A 17,453-nucleotide genomic window follows, 5' to 3' on the forward strand; every position below is an offset into this window, starting at 1 on the left:
ATTCAAATGCATCTGTAGCTCTGCGTGAGTCTGAGTTTGACCAACAGGCAAACAGACAGAGAGGTATGCAAAAAGGTGCGTACAGGCAGGTGTGAGAGGATAATTCCTCTCAGGTGACTGAGGTGGAGTGGAGGGAGAGGCTAACTGCCCTGGGCAGAGATGTAATTGCTGTTTAAACTGTCATGTTCACATCACGGCTGGTTTCATATGTTTACAGCCACCAGGCTAAATTTTGGTGACAGGAAGGGTTTGAAGGGAGAGGATGACTGGAGGCTTGATGACTAGAACTGGTTTGTTCAAACTCTTAAAACGACCTATGAGTAAGTAAAAATGATGGGATAGTTTGACATTTTGAGAAATACACTCATTTGGTTTCTTGCCAAGAATTAGATGAGAAGATCTATGTTAATTTGTCCATTTAATATGAAGCTGGAGCCAATGGACGGTTAGCTTAGCTTAGCATAAAGATTGGAAACAGGGAAACTACTAGCCTAGCTCTGTCCAATCCACCTATCAGCACCTCTGCAGATCACTATTTTACAAGGGATTGTGAGCCAGACTTTTATTGGGTCACAACAACGAGACTTTCTTTTTACCATTTAAGTTAAGCTGAATAAATATCAGTTTCATATGAGTTGGGATGTTTTTGTTTAATGCCCCTTATTTTTTTAAACCTTTAAAAACTGTATGTTAAAATCTGTTTAAGATAGTTGTATTACTTTTATATGAGCAAATGAACTGCACTGGTGAAACTACAATGATGCAATTAATTAAACAAAAAAATGATATCTGGAAGACTAAAATAATACAACATTTAGTTTCCAAGTTAACATGAAATTGAAAACTGATTTTAGATCTGTATTCTGTGTGCCCTGAATTATTTTTCAATGAACAGCCTTCTCACACCGTAGATACTGCCAAAATTAAATTCTTCTGTTGGTGTAATGCTGTAGACCTCAAAGAAACTCTCGTTCCTTTTACAGTCCGCAGTCTGAGTGATTGTTACACAGGCTGAACTTGTGCAGTGATATAAAATTACTTGCTAGGACACAAAATAACAGAGAAGACAAACATGCCATCAGTTTGAACTTGTTTGGATTCACATGGCTTCTAAAAGAGAAACTTCTCATAAATTTAAGTTGTCTCTAGTCTGTAAATTCCTTTATAGAGAGTGAGAGTGAAAAGCTGAGAGAGCATATGTGTGTATGTGTGTGTGTGGATGTAGACATTCCCACTTGAAATCTCTTATATCCATGTCAGTTACCAAGTAAACAGACAGGCCATTAATGCTCAGCAGGTCACTCAAGTGTTGATCTGTTTTGACATATATTCCTGTGGAATGATGGTGAGTGCACACAGTGTCCACAGGACTGAAGGTGTATGAGATCTAACCAGGGTGAAACAACAAAAAAAAAAGAGCATTCTGGGAGTATTTCCAAAATATCTGTGTAGAAAGACAGACCCAGGATATGCAGGGGTAGTAATAATACCGCAGAGGTTGTATCAATGTGGAATAAAAACTACACAAACAGAACAGAGGGTATGAAAAACATGAGAAACAAAGTGAAAAAACATGGTGGATTGTTTCTAATGCTGAGAAGATTGTTGAGCTCAACACAAAAAAGGTGAAAAACTCATCAACACACGGCTGCGGCAGAATCAAAGGGTCCATGTGTTGGATTAAACTAATGCTAACATCAGTGTTATAACATGCTCACAATGACACTGCTAAAATATTTAGCAGCTGTAATGTTTACCATGCTCATCATCTCAGTTTAGAGTGTTAGCATGTTACATTAAATACAGCTGAGGCTGGAGAAGAACTGTCATTAGTTTTGCAGGTATTTGCTTATAAGAATTGGACAAACTAAAATTTTGACCTTACGATGGCGCGAGATGAAAAGTTCAGGGATCACAAGTTATTAGGATTTATTGTCTGGGATGTCTGAACCAAAAACTTGTGCCAATCCATCTAGTAGATGTGGAGACATTTCTAAAAAAACAAAAATGGAGGAAAAGTTAGTTGGATTCATTGAGTTGGAAACAGTTATTGAGATATTTCAGTCTCGACCAAAGTGGCAGACAAACAACACAAAACTTCCATCCGTAGCAGCACAGCCAAAAAGAAATGAGAATAAATACCAATGACAATGTGAGTCAGAGTGAAGTGCATAATTCCAAAATAAGGACTTGACTGACTGATTGATCGATTGTAAGTCAATTAAAGAATAAACTATGATGGCAAATTATTTGATGCAACAATTCAGACCTCAAAGACACCTTTACACACACACACAAACACACACACACATCTCTGTAGGTGTGTAAATGTGCTCGGAGGTCCCTGATGACATGGATGTTAGGTCAACAGTAAAAACCAACCACACCATCAGGCACCGGCTCTGACAGCAGTCAAATTCACCATGAAAGCAGCATTTGTTCAGTCCCAGAACGTGTGCTATTTTGAGGTATTTTATGACACTGATCCTGGCTTATGTGGATGTTATGTAATTTTTTTTTTTTACACCATATTAAGGCAGATTCTAAAAGCTGACTGCTGATTCCACTTGCATCTGGGTTACTTTGGACACAGCTGACTGAGCAGGGAAATTCATGAAATTACAACAGAATTTCATGTGAAATTGAAGGCAGCAGAGGGAAAAACAGTAAAATGGGATAAAAATAAGGAAACTAAGAAATAATAATTGAAAAAAAAAACACACAGTAACAACAATGTATCCCTCCTGCGGATGTCATTCTCAGTCAAAGTGTAAACTGTGGTAGTGGTTGACAGGAGAGTTTAAGTTGACCTTTTTCTGAGATTTTCTGAGAAATATGTAGATTTAAGAGTTGTCATGTTTGTAAGTAGATGGACAGAACTCCTGCTTGTTCCCATTTTTGTGGACCTTTGTATTGCTGTCACTATTTTTCATGGATGCAGCTGTTCTTCAAGCACAGAAAGAGGACCACACTAATCTTAAACAAGCTACAAAACTGTGATTGGTCAATCGTTTCTCCAAAGGGGGCAAACAGCCGCCAGCAACCACAACAACAAAGTAGTTTGAGCAGTTGAACAAATCATGTGGGCTGCGATTGAGAGGTCTGGAAACAGGCAACCTTTATCAGTATTAAGGCTTAACATTCAAGAATTATGAAAAGGTCAGGAGGTCACATTAGTGTCCATCATCCGTTGACCATGAATATCTGCAGCTAATTTCCATCCATGGAAAGTGTTGGTCCCACAGACGCACTAAAAGTCTGACTAAGGCACTGTTACTATAGTGACAGGTAAAAAGTTATCATTCTTCCATTTGACCAGCAGTTTGTGTATGTGTTTCATGAAACTATATGGATGCTTGAATGATGTATTTTCACTAAAAGTTGAAGGGTTTCTGTGTGTGTTTGTTCAATATTTTATGACAGACAGTCAGCAGGTGAAGGATAACATTTTTAATCATACACACACACACACACACACACACAGAAAACACACAACACATGGAGGAGTGTACCTCTTGGCAATATTTTTGAGAGTGATTTGGTGTTACTATCCCAGTCATAAACCCTAAGCAATCATATTTCATCTATTAGCTTGCAGCTGATTTGGGATTTGTTCAGGCTTAGTGTTTTCCAAGTTTCTGCCAGGACTTGTGAACTTTCTAGAAGGAAGTCTTTTACCCTAGATAACATCAAAGCAAAAAAATATTGAGATATTTCATTAACTAACAGAGCTGCACCAATGGGGGGGAGAACAAAATCTACAGTTGAACAGTTCTGATGTGACCTGATTATGGACCTGGGGCTATTTTCAGGTACAGTATGTTTACCTGATGTTTTTTTTCTCTTAGACTAGTATGTAAGTTAGACAGTTGCACAAAATAACATATTAAATGTTCCACCCTTCCCTCAGGTTATCTCAGAACTTAGATCTGTTTCCTCATTATATGACGACCGCCCTACATTTTGGGAAACCAGAGCTCTATTTGTGGTTTGCTAACAATGTTGTTGAGCAAGCATTGAGAGGGGAAAGATTTTAAAGGCTGCATCCAATGAACACAAAACTTTACGCAGTGTGATTTGGGTTGTCCTGGGTATCATTTAATATTTGTGAGAGAAATGTGCTTCAAAGGATCAAACACTGTGGTCTTAGATCATATTGTAAAAAGTCCAGCAATGACTGATGTCAAGCTTTTGTGAACAAAGACGGGCTGTCAAAATCAATTTTACAATTTTCATTCCTCTTCTTTTTTGAGGTTTTTGGTGCAGAGAAGTTACAGTGCTTTGGCCAGTTTATGTTGTTGCATGTTCAAAATATGAGAGCGTTGCAAATGGATGGTGTGAGTTAAAGATATTTCTCTAGATCTGCACCTGTTTTTTTTTTTTTTTTTGTTCTATTAACATCGTAGCGCTATAATTCACCAGGGTTTCATCGCATCATCTGACATGCCTCAAACTGATACAGATTGAGATTTTATTAGACCCATCTAGAACAGTGTAACATGCAATGAACTTGACATTCCTCCTCCAGAGTCTCAGATTATACAAGTGTTTTCATGGGCTGAGTAGTACTCTGTGTAAACTGGTAAACTGGTATTAATGTGTAAAGTCAGTGGAGTTCTCCTTTAAGTCTACACTGTAATCAAAGCATATGTTTGTGCAGCCATCCCCATCATAATGTGATATAAATCTGAACGTTTTGTCTGGATGAGGTGAAACAAGTTCGTGCAGAGTGTAAACCCACACGACATGCAGTACAATGATATGATATATGAACGTGATCGGATTGCAGCCAAAGGTGGAAATACGATCCGTGTTGGTGAGAAAGTGCAGCCCACAAAAACTGCAATGACTCACCCTGAAGTTTGTATCCTCCTCCGCTTCAAACATGACAGCAGCCGAAATAACCTGTTTGTAGAGTTGTAAAGGCTGAAAAGATATACCTGTCTGCCTCTAATGAATAGAGAATACAAACGTTACAGTATCATGAGCCGGTATCTGCCATGTTGTTGTTTTTGTCTACTCGACTCTTTTGAGAAACGCTGATGTTTGGCGTCTGGAGAGGAAAAAGCAAAAAGTGTCTAAAACAGCTTCTCTTCTGTCCTGAGTCTACGGCTCAGCTGACAAGATCTAACTAAGCATAAAAGCTTTCCACGGTGAAAACACTTCAAAGAGGATTTCTTTGGAAGTACTACGATGCCTCAGGACATCACGCTGCAGAACTCACAATGTCTGCCATAAAGATTAATATGCAATCCAGTTTTGAACTGTAGCTATAAAGAGATATGGAGCTTTAACATGAAATATGGTCAAACGATGTAGATCTACTTATTTAGTGAGACTGATTTCTGGCTTGAGTCTTGCTTATCAAAATAGCAAGTATTGAAGCATTAAAGAAGGACTGCTCTAGCAATTAGAGTCAGTGAACAACTCTTAGAGGGTTTGCAGGTCTTGGAATTCCCCTTTAAAATTTCCTACTGATACTTCCTTAAGCTTGATGAATGTAAAGAGGCTTTGGGGGATTTCTTTTTGATAGTTTATCATTTTAATATGGCTGATTGTCAGTTAAGTACATTCATATTGGATTAACAAAATGATAAATCTCAAGTCTGTGCATAGAAACACACTTAAAACACTTCTGCATTGCATTTTGAAATCTGGTCTGAATCAATTTATCTTTTCCCTCCTTTGCCAAAACAGATGGAAGACTTCAGCGAACAGATGCAGGAGAGATGTTATCCATTTGTTTGTTTCCTGTGTTATAAAAAAAAGTCCAAAGTCAGTACAAAAAAAAAAAAAAAAAGTGTGCTGTCCTTACATGCACCATGTTGCTCAATAAAACACATGGAAAAGACATTTCATGCTGAGAAATGTAAAAAAAAAAAAAAAAAAAAAAAAAAAGTTTTGTGTAAGAAGTGTTATAAACAAGATGTGTTACTATGTGGACACAAAAGACAACATGTTCTACTTGAGATTCTTGTATCTGCTGAATTATTCAGTCTAAACCTGAATGTTAGACCTGTTAGCTTTGAATATTGTGTTTTTGTTACCTATCAATAAAACAATAAATAATAAATAAACCTTTACTAACTCAGAAAACTGAACATTTGAGTTTTCTGGGATCTGAATCAAAAACTAATTGGAAAAAATATCATACATCTAATTTTGCACACTGTATAAATATACAAAATTACTTTGAAAACAATAAAACAAACCAAATATTTGTATATGAATTTATTAGATTCTTGCTGTAGTTTGTAATTGTAAGATATGTTATTTGTGTTGTTTGGAAGGCAGATTTCTTGTAACCGAGATGTTTTCATGTTCCTTTTGTGCAAAGTTAGTCTAAACATGTTTGTCTTCGTGATAAAGAAACTTGAGACTGATAACTATCTCCTCATCTGACTGTGAATACGAAGCTAAACAACCAGATTTCCCAAACTGTTGGAGAGAGAGAGAGAGAGAGAGAGAGAGAGAGAGAGATCTGTTTATAGGGAAGGCGGGCAGAAAGAAAGCGAACAGATCAAATGAAAAACAACAACACTAGGTCAAAACCTAGTAAAGAGGGCTTCTACTTTGAAACAGATACTGGAGTTGACGGCATTTGGCTGACCGATGGTCTAGATGGTAACCCATAGATTTGCAAAACTCTCACAGGATTTGTAGTTAATAGTAACTTTATCCCACACAACGTTTCAAGTGATCATTTTAACCCAAACCATGATCTTTCTCAAACCCTAACTGGGTGGTTTTTGTGCTTAAACCTAACCAGACTTTAACCACAGCGTTGTCACATCATAAAACAGAGAGACAAGAATATTTCGATGCGGCTTGTGAGAGTTTTGCAAATCTAGGCTTACCCTCGACACACAACCATCAGTCAGTCAGTCACAGTCTTGGGCGTTTATAGGGCTGGCCCAGCTGTTGTGATCCAGCCAAACATCACAAAAGACAAACAGGAAAAAATGCAAAAATGTAAATGGCTGATGTCAGAATGGATCCAGATTGAATGTGGTTTAACAAACAATCTGAGTGTTCCTGTTTCAGGCCAAAACGCCGCCTGTCCAACTCTTTCCAAAATAAACAGCTAACGCTAATGAGGCTACAGAGCCGCAGTTATGCTAATAATCTCTTAAATGATGGAATCTAAACCCCAAGAAACTTTTTCTGTATAAAACACGCCCTTGATCAAGTTCCAGAGGACCAGAACTTTCCAGCTTCTTTTCTTTTCTTATTGACCCTGTTTGGTTCTTTGTGTTTGTTAAATCATCATCATAAAGAGGCATTAAGTGATCAATGGCTTTTATTAACGTCTACTGGTGCCCATTAGGAATCACAACAGCTTCCTCTCACGCTGTCACTGGCCTGTACTAACACAAACAAACAAAAGAAGTGAAAAGGCGCAATTCAACAGAAACATCTATAGTCATAACGCAAAACATTTCCAAAGAATCTTTGTCTCTTTTTCCACTAATCAGCAGTTGAGGGTTTTAGTCCATGGAGTGTGTAACCATCACAAGAATGCACAGAATTTAATAGACTGTCCATCTCGGTTTGTTTTGAAATTCCTTGGACACAATTTAATGCAGCATCTATCCAGAAAGTTTCCCAATTTTCACAAAATTATAGATATGTAACACACAGAACAGCCAACTGTATATTTCAGGTCTATGTTCATCTGGAGGATCTGGATTCAAGTGTCTGTGTCAGAAAGCGTCTGCCCTGCTGAAGCGCCCTAAATTTTAGAGCTTCGAGGATGAATTGATTAGTCAATTGACTGCAAATTAATCAAATAATCATTGTAGTCATTTTTTTACACAAAAATGCCAAACATTTGCTGGTTGCAACTTCTCAAATGTGAGGATTTTATGTTTTTCTTTGTCTTCTGTGATGTCAAACCAAATATCTTTTGGGTTTTCCTGAGCAAGAACAAAGTATCAGATAGAGGTTTTGGTATTGGCTTCTACATACATAAATAAAAAACCTCCCTTTCTTATTGTTGAAAATAAAGTAGTAATGTTGCTTCTTTTTTTTTGCCTCTTTTACCTTCTTTACATAATTCAATTTCATGGCAACAGGGAATATTTTATTTTATTTCATTGAACAAAATAAAGATTCATTCAGGTTCAGTTCCAGTCCAAAATGAGGCAGCTAAGCTGGAATAAAGTTGAACAGAGTGTCACTGCTGTCCATCATTAGCATCTCAATTTCCCCATCATCTAATTACAATAATCAGAACAGCCAGTTTAAACACACTATCTTTGTTGTTTTCATTGTCATTTTTTTTTTTTACCTTCGCAATAGCATCCACATGTGTCTGTCTGTGTCAAACATTGGCTCAAATACTCTGAAATGTCCGATTCATCAAAACACAGTGATTATTGCTGATTAGAAAATCGTTTTTCTGAGGTTATTCCAACCACATAAAATCAAACAAAGCTATTTTTTTATTTTCTCTGTGAGTCACGGACTAATAACAACCAGGAGGTGCCCGGCACACAGTGAACTGACAAAACAGCAGCTGTGTCAGCCTCCCTTACCATAGTTCATAAAAAGGTCGGGTATCATTCCTCAGCACAAAGATTTAACCTTAACTAGGGATCAGCCTCTTTCAAAACATAATATTTTATATTTTACATTACTCTTCCTATTCATCCAAGGAGACTAACTGCCAAATAATATGACACTTCTATTAGTTATGATGAAATAAAACCTTAAACACAGGGCTCAAAGTGTTCCTAATAGTATTTTTGCATTCTGATGTAAAAGTTTGCACAAATATCCCTAAAATGCAAAAGGTGAAAATCTGGAAGAATTTCAATGATCAAGTCAGAACCTGGAAGTTAAAGCTTCAAAGGTTCAATATTTACAAGTCAGACAAAATAGCCATTATGAAACTTGGTGCAAGTCCATGTTTACAATGACCGGAAAGTGTGACAAGGAAAATTACACTTTATATGTTTGTAGCGATAACAAGCTGAGCACCTTTTTTTGCCTTTTTTAGAAGGGCTTGAATGTCTGGAAATGTGAGTTCCAAGTAGTTAAGTCTTAAGCCAGAAGTGTCAGATGTTTGCTCTGAAATGCAGCAGTTGTTTTGAGCTAAAACTGCTCTCAGGAGGTTCAAGAGGTTCAGCTGAACCTGATCAGACTGTCTTGTTACATCAGTGCACACACATAATTTGTTATTATGAATATAAACAGTGTCCAAAAAATGCTAATTTTTGAGATTTCTGGAGCAAGAGTGTGAAAAGGAAGAAAAAAAACATGGATGGGAAAACAAACTGTTCCTCTAAATCGTAGCTGTGGTTGATTAACACATTTCTAAGAGTGAACGGTTAATGTGCCAAAGAGGTCAAATGAGTGAAAGCTCTGTTTACACATGATTAGATCTGAGATATATTCCTTAGATCTGCACAGAATGACCAGAACTCAAATGAAATCTCATCTTGGTTCAGTTTACATTTATTGCATCTTAGTTGGACTGAAATTCCCAACTTAATGCTACTGAAAAAAACAAAAAATTAAATCTTTATTCAAGTGATTGTTATTGAAACAGGTGGTGTTCACCTGTATTCTAAGTTACTGCCATGAGGAGAATGAATATAATGATGATAAAATATGGACTGTAAACAACTTTTCTTAAACAAACTAAAAAGTAAACAGGCTATACTTCTAACCTGGATTGAACACAGCGATCAAAAGACAACAGTCTGATCTGTACAGTAATTATCGAGCTTGTTGGTGCGTCGCCCGCTGTCTCCACAGTCACTCACTTGCTTAACCTTCAACATTCCTGACTGCTTTTACCTACAATTTACAAGAGCTTAGTCAGAGCTCATGACGTTAAACTGGCACCTTGAAACTGACATCTGCAACCATTTGTTACTTTCCTGACTTTTGTTAAACAAACAGAGAAGCTTTAAACCGCGTGTCAGTCAAATCTTGTTCTCATAGAAAACCATTATCACTGTGACAGGCAATCAAGACAATGAAAACACGTAGGAGTTATTATTATTAGCTTACAACGTCACTTCTGACGGAGTATTTCATCCTGACATAGAAGATACTTACTGAACTTGTTTTTCATATGCTCTTTCTAAAAATGGTATTTATTATACTTTCTATTTGTTAATTCCAAAGCTGTATTATTTTAAATCTGTACCTCACTTTTTCACAAACTTAATCATACCTTAACCACAGTTGACCAAGATCCTTTTCTAATCTAAAGACCTATTACAAAGCAGGATTTGTTAGTAGAATCAAAATCACAAGAACTTTAAAAGATATTCTGGTTGTCAGAGTTTATTAAGATTTTATTAAACGAGTTACATGTTTATTGTATGTATTATATGTCAGGATCAGAGAGAATATCTCATCTGATCCAATTTAGTCTTACATTCGTGGTGGGTGAACAACGCTGACAGATTTATTTCCACTCGAGGCTGTACAAGTAAACATAAAGGCTGAGAACATGATATAGGTCACAAAGCTAATGCTGGCACGAGACAACGTGCTCACCCATGGAAACATGACCAGACCCCTGAATAATTCACACGTCATGTAATGGGATAGCTCTGAGATCTCACACACTGAAAGGCCACTCATTCACAAGCTCCAGGATATACATTGTGATGTTGGCGTAGGCGAGGACCTAGAAACTGAAGTCATAGAGAAGGTTTTCTACTGATGTGTTGCTGGTCTACGAATCGAGTCGCCTACTGCAGATGTAAATATCTCATGTTCTGACATATGAACACTGTTTGGAAAATACATGAACATGGTGGTGTTTACATCCACAGCACTGGGGGGATGAGTAAGTTGTTTCATATACTGTCTGATCTTATATCGTATGTCCACGTCCTGCTGCTAACACAAGTGAATGTTCCTCAAATGTCACATCACTAAACCAAGATGCATATTATTGTTGTAAAGAATGGTTAAAACCTTGATGCGAGTGTCCCGACTAAGGTAGAGTTTTAACTGGCATAACATGAGAGAAGTTTAACATAAAAGAGGATCAGCGTTTTTCTTCTTAGACTTCTTGGGCTGGATCAGGAACCTGCCCAGTTGCAGGGTTGAAAGGCCTTTTAAGACATTTTAAGTGACACTGGACTACACAAATAAACTCATCAAGTCCTACAAATTAAATAAAATAATGCATTATTTGTAACTCTCCTTTAGAATGACTGGTTTGGACGTTTGGACCGATGGATATGAAACTTTTTCGGTTGAATCATCAGTTCAAGAGATGAACAACTGCAAAAACCGCAAAAATCTGGTTCTTTTAAAAACATTCAAAGGTACAAGCCTCTACACACAAAAAAAAGTAAAATGCAAAGTTAACTTTCAAGATGCATTTTGGTAAGAAACATTCAATCATAGAGCTTCAGATTCTGTTACCTGCGCTGCTAACGGTGCGCTAGACGAATACGCTCTGTAGCTTAAATCAGTTGACTTTAAAATTCTGGGTTGGATGAATTTGGCAATTGTGGCACCGTTTTTTTGTTCACGAATACAAAAGAAATATTTTTTTTTTTGGTATTTGCTGCAGCTGTGACAGGGTTTCTTCTCTGAGGATCATGAGTATTGTAGTATTTAGAGCCATATGCCGAACTGACAGGTGTCTTAGAGGCGAAGCTGAAATAATTAAACTGATAATAATAATAATAATAATAATAACAATAATAATAGGTTTAGGTTTGTGTTTTCAAAAGAACAAACATTTTGAATCCTCTGTTGTTTGACTGCCTCTTGCCTCATGTTTGAATTCTGTGTCTGAGGCAACTTTGCATTATGTTCATGATGAGGCGGCTTAATTATTTACCAGTTTGTCCTCATTAACTCTGACCACAGTGACCTTAAGGTACACATGTCATACTTCAGAATGATGTCACTCAGGGCCTGTTAAATACATGAGTAACACACACACACACACACACACAAACAACACAAAGCATGTATACAAGTACACAAGTAAACTAGTACACACATTGACACCTGAGACTTCCTGTTGTTGCCATAGACAGATGAGCCGGAGGTACGACAATGACCAGCAGAGACGAGGAGGGAAAACAATGTCACTGAGCTGCAGCTACAACCTGTAGTGACAGATAAGACGCAGCTACAGTATCTGTTTTCACCTGCACGCGAGCAGACAGTCATTCAGCTGCTGCCACTCACACAAACACAAAGCGATGTGAATGAATGGCGGCACGCTCGCCAGAAAAGCAGGACACACAGGAAAGGAGCAGCTGACTGTTCTGATTTCACTCTTTGAAGGGACTGCAGTCTCCTGAGGATGCAGAATTATAGTTTGAATTTTAACAATATTTTAAATCTGTGTCCCCCCAATCATGGAAGGGTCATTATTTACTGTTTTCATTTTTAAAAAGTTGAAATATTCTGGGTTCCCCATTTCCTTTCATTCTGTCGGTCCACCACATTTTTCAAAACTGAAATATTTCAACAACTATTTGATGGATTGTCATGAAAGTTTTCACAGACATTCGTGTTCCCCTGAAGATGAGCCCTAATGACTTTGCTGATCCTCTGACTTTTTCTATAGCACCACCAGCAGGTTGACAATCTTGGCTTGTAGACAGAGAATCATATTCCCCTTAAGGATCAATTGAAACAACTTTTTATCTTGAATCCTCATTAAGTAAAAATTTCAATCTGTCCAAAATTACCAAATGTGACCAAGCCTCAGCTGCCTTTTGTGTTATGTAGCTACTTAGCAAATATTAGCACGCTAACACACTAAACTAAACCTGCTAACCATCAGTATGTTTTTTCTCATGTAAATAGTGTAAAATGTGGTGAACAGTGTGCAGCAGCAAAGAGAGCAACGTTTTGTTTAGGAGGAACATAATAGGGTGTAAATAAATCAAGATGATTTACTATGTTTGAAAAATAATTTTAAAAAAATCTGTTTTTTTTTAGTGAACCTCATCTGTACGAAACTGCTAAAATTTGTAAATAAAATGTGCTAATTCATTTCTTTGATGAAAATGACGTGAATTTTAAATTCAAATCCAAGATTTTGTCCGTCAGTCCTGAACTGCAGGAGCTGAAGGATGTTACGAAAGAGACAAAACTCACACACACACTCACCGTCCACTGACCCAGAGCAAGGAGCTGAATTTGAATATCACACACATGCACACACATGCAAGAATGTACAGACAGAAATGCATGTATATACACAGGACCTGCACACTGACACACACACACTTGTTTGGAACTTCGCTTTCGCAATAAGCTGAATACCACTTGCTGTGCTGAGATTTCTAAAAAACACAGCCACCTCTAGCCCGGGCTGTGAGTGAGTGACTGTGTGTGTGTGTGTGTGTGTGCGTGTGCATGCCGACTGGCACACAAACTCAACCGGCCTCCAAGCAACTGCTATTGACCTGTGGTGGAAACTATTTGTGAATGAGACACTCAGTCCTAAGACAGACACACACACACACACGCATGCACACACACACACAAAGACGAATGCCTCATACAGTTATGCATACACACACACATAAACAGACACACAAACACCTACACTGAGACACGGCTGCATGCACACACTTCAAAACACACACATGCATCCAAATGACGATGGTTCGTGTCGACCTTATTCTTTAAACGTACACATGCACGCACGCACGCACGCGCACACGCATGCACACACAGAAACCCTTGTCCTGAGACAGCCCTCTCAGCGGGGAACGGGACAATTTCGTTCTGTCAATAAAGGCTGCTTTGTGTCCTGACTATCTGCTAAACACACACACACAAACACACCTAATGACTGCTTTGTGTCCACATTTTAAGGCAAGGACGCACTCACACATCGACACATACAGAGACCAGCTGCTTTGTACCCTCATTATGTAGCTGTTGGGCTCAGGCTACTTGGGATTGCAAACACGGGCCAGGCAGATGTCCACTGGCCTAATAGTGCTGACGGCAGACACACACACACACACGGATGGATGTGTGTGTCCCTCCTGGACACTCTGTAAACTGAACATTTGGCCTCATACATCTAATAACCTGGTGTCAGGTAGGTTTTTCCATGGAAATACTTGTATCCTCTGTTTCACAGGAAGTGAGGCATTGTACATTTCCAGTTCAAACTGGTTTGCCTGAGGGAGGAGAATAAGCGACTGGGTAGTTAGAGGCAGCAGTGATACACAAAACACAAAATCCAACATATGGCAGGGAAGTACAGTTAAACAAGACAGAGAATCTACGCCATGCTAGCGGCTCTGTGATGCCGTTTTATGTAAATTTGACCACTGAACTCCATGTACATTTGCCCCAAACAGTCAATGTACCAACAGTGCAGACTTCAGCTGTTGCTAGCTAGCAACCTATGCACTGATTGTGTTTGTGTGGAGTGTGACTGTGCTGTTTGTGTGACAGTTCAGCCAGATATTGCTGGCGATTGTCCATATTCTTCTTGTTGTCTCATGTGCAGAGCCAAACCAACAATGAACTCATCCTACTGACAAGTATTGTATGTGCGTCCAAAGTCTGATATATCTTATTCCTCTGTGCTGTAGACCTCTGTTGTTGTCCAAAAACTATTAAAAACACATCAGTGAGCCACACTGCTGCACCGGGTGACATGTTCCTTTGCCACGGCTCCAAAGACTAATAACAGCGATCAGTCTCTGGAGAGTAGTTCCTTGTACGGCAGACGCCACAGACAAGGTTCAGTTTACAGAGCTTTGCCATCTTGTTGTGCCACAACCTTTTGACTTTGCACTACATTGTACATTGTAAATTTCTCAAAGAACTTCAGTACAAACTCAAGAGTTTGGCAAGTTGTTTTGGTGCTGCACATGAGATTTGTTGACAGCAGGAAAAATATGGAAAATCGCCATTCTAGTCCTCCAGATGCCTCTACCTTTCTTATTATCTCCACGCATTCATGAAGTGGAACAATATAGCCTTGGAATATTTCACGGACGTGTCCTTGCCTCTATTCACTCGCCTAGAACCGGCACATCTCTGTTTTTGCATCCACCTGTATCTTAGCATTGACTTTATATGAACTTTGTTTCGTATTCAGGGTGAACACACCTTACATGAAGCGGACATGGATTCACTTGAGGCAGCGTGAAATTTTAACATAAGTGAATTTCATGCTCATCTGTCCACTGTTTGGCTCCGGTTCATGAATGTACAGAAACAAGAAGGAGAAGGAATTGGCTATCCTGCTAAATTTTAAGATCAGAGCATATTGTTTAGCTACCTACAGCTAATGTCTGTACGTGTGGTATATTAGCTCTGTGGTGCAAATAAACACGGACTGTTTCAGAAATCAATTCTGCTCAAATTAAATGAGACAAACTCATGTTCAGTCTGATCTAAAACGATGTGAATACTTTTCTTTAATAAAAATCACTTCAACGGTCCTTTTGTTTTATGTTCCTATCACATGTCATACGCTTGATGTTACTGCTCTTTTGTTGAACTCGATAGTGCCGGCTATACGTCAATGAGTCATACAGAACACAGAAGAATGAAGGCGACACTGGAGGTAGCAAAACCAAGAATGAGACGCAGCATTGCGCATTAGGTGCACAAGAGCGTCAATAACAATCCTACACTTCTGGCCACTGCTGACGTTGATAATCATGTCTTTTTATGAGTCACGAGAGGCCAAAGAAGAACACAAAAAGGTCTGAAGAATGGGAAGGAAGCACAAAAGATTCAGCTTCTGTGTTGAGTCACTGCTCTGTTGTTTCTTCTTCCGGATGATGATGACTGAATGAGAATCTATTAAATCTGAGTCACTCTGATGCTTTTATGTGGCTTCTGGCTGTTTTTTTTCTTTTCTTTTTGGGCTGGACGGGAAACGATTTGATGTTGAACAAAGCGTCCTATTCTTTCCCCCGCAATGGCTGTGTAAAATGATCGACGTACTTCAGAATCAGTCCACGCCTACTCAGCACACATAGTTTTTCATGACACACTTTTAGCTGCTCGCCGCGTTTCAGTGGGTTTCATTGCAATGCAGCCATTCACCGTCTTATCCTCGCCATCATCTTCGCAACATATTTGCATGAAGACACAGTCACAGGATTCACTGAAGGAGGGAAGCTGAGGAAGCCAACCCACATGAGCATGTGGTTTTAACTGAACTAGACAAGACCCTGAAGAGAATTCTTGCATTAGAGAATTTCATGGCAGGGTAGGATGTGAAATACCAGAAATTGTCCAGATTCAGCCCACTGAGGCCATCAGTTTAGGGGAAAATCCTGGGAATCGGAATGGGTGTGTTTCCTTAAAATTTGACTAACTACTGTTTTTTTTTTCTGCACACGATGCAGCCAACTTAAAGGGTTTTATGTTTGTGAAGGTCAGAGAAAGCAAACTTTTCTCTTCAAAACAGATGAGGAAGTTCATTTAAAGTTTGATAATTTGTTGTATAAAGCCACACATCACATATTCCTCCTCTCACAGTCATTTGATTTGCGCAACTCAGAGGCCAACAGTCACTTCCTCCATGCATTCACATTTCGGCCACCTACATAATGGGTTCACCCACAGCACCATGAATCCTACCAGAAGGCGCACTCGATGTATCACCTCCTAATTTCACTGAACATCACAACCGCCTCAGGCGAGACAAAACAAGGTGAACTGAGATGGCAGGTAGTGAGGAGATGAGAACTCGATCCATCCAGGACAGCTGTCTCATGGAAGGTCACCATGGACCGCTGCTGGAGCCAGACGGAACCTGATGTGCTTTTCCTGAGATGCCTCCGGGAGCTGCGGCACGGACAGACTCAGTGATGAGGAGAGGACTACTTATCTGATGATGAGTTTATTTCACATCCTTCACACGTTGTTTTTTTTCCCCATCTGATATGAGATTGTGATGATTTTTGGGTTTTGGTTTGTAGTTCAGTCCCGTTAATGTAATATACTTACAAAATCAATTAACATTTACTCCATCAAGTCAGTGGTTTATCTGCAAATATTCTTTTATCAGTTCAATAATTTAATAAGTGATCATAGCTCAATGTTTTTTTCTTATCTGTTATTTATTAAAAAAATAAGAATGCCAGTACAATAGTATTTACTTGGACAATAATGAAGAATAATGTTACTAATAGAAATATTAGACTTTGAATGCTCACCCATCCCATTAATCTGAATTATTTTTGCTTCAACCATTGCATTGTATTCTTCTTCTGATCAGAGAAAACATACTGTTGATCTATAATTAAAGAAAAAGAACTATTAGATAGTTTTAAGTGACGTGCATGCAGGTATTATAGGGTCATTTGATATTTTCAGGTGCTTGTGCTCAGTCTACATTGTGCATTCATGATTTGCAGATTAAGGTTTAGATGCTTTGAACCGCCTCATTCCATCCACGTGCTCAAGAACCGGAGGAAATTCACATCCTGAAGTCATCTTGTGCCATCAGGGATGAATGAATG

The 17,453-nt window shown here is 38.6% G+C and overlaps 1 long non-coding RNA gene across 1 annotated transcript in view; it reads right to left on the reverse strand.

Annotated features, from left to right (window-relative positions):
- Positions 1 to 5,496: 5,496 nt before the first annotated feature.
- The window catches only part of LOC122990309, a 114,077-nt gene continuing 102,120 nt past the window's right edge, over positions 5,497 to 17,453 (reverse strand). The window contains exon 3 of the long non-coding RNA XR_006405313.1: positions 5,497 to 5,751. This is a non-coding gene — a long non-coding RNA (uncharacterized LOC122990309). The remainder of the gene's footprint in view (positions 5,752 to 17,453) is intronic.

This window comes from Thunnus albacares, chromosome 10 (genome assembly GCF_914725855.1).
Source record: "Thunnus albacares chromosome 10, fThuAlb1.1, whole genome shotgun sequence".
NCBI classification, from domain to species: Eukaryota; Metazoa; Chordata; class Actinopteri; order Scombriformes; family Scombridae; genus Thunnus; species Thunnus albacares.